We start from the raw sequence: 425 nt of genomic DNA on the forward strand, positions 1-425 counted from the left end.
ATTCCATGTCCTACAGTACCCTTCTGATACCTGAAAATCCACTTGACTGCTTCCCAATGTCGCCTTCCAGGTTTAGCCATGTATTTGCAGACTTGACTAACAGCATGAGCCAAATCAGGACGAGTACACACCATAACATACATCAAGCAGCCAATTGCACTGGCATATGGAACCTTTGTCATGTCTTCAATTTCTGTATCAGTCTTAGGACATTGTTCTGAAGAAAGCTTAAAATGATTTGCCAAAGGAGTGCTCACAGGCTTTGCATTGTTCATCTCAAACCTTTCCAGCACTTTCTCAACATAGCCGCGTTGAGATAGACATAATCGTCTTGAGCCTCTGTCTCGATGAATCTCCATTCCAAGAATCTTCTTCGTAGGACCCAAGTCTTTCATGTCAAATTCCTGGCTCAATAAAGCTTTCAA

Source organism: Phalaenopsis equestris, unplaced genomic scaffold, assembly GCF_001263595.1.
Source record: "Phalaenopsis equestris unplaced genomic scaffold, ASM126359v1 Scaffold205619, whole genome shotgun sequence".
Taxonomy (NCBI): Eukaryota; Viridiplantae; Streptophyta; class Magnoliopsida; order Asparagales; family Orchidaceae; genus Phalaenopsis; species Phalaenopsis equestris.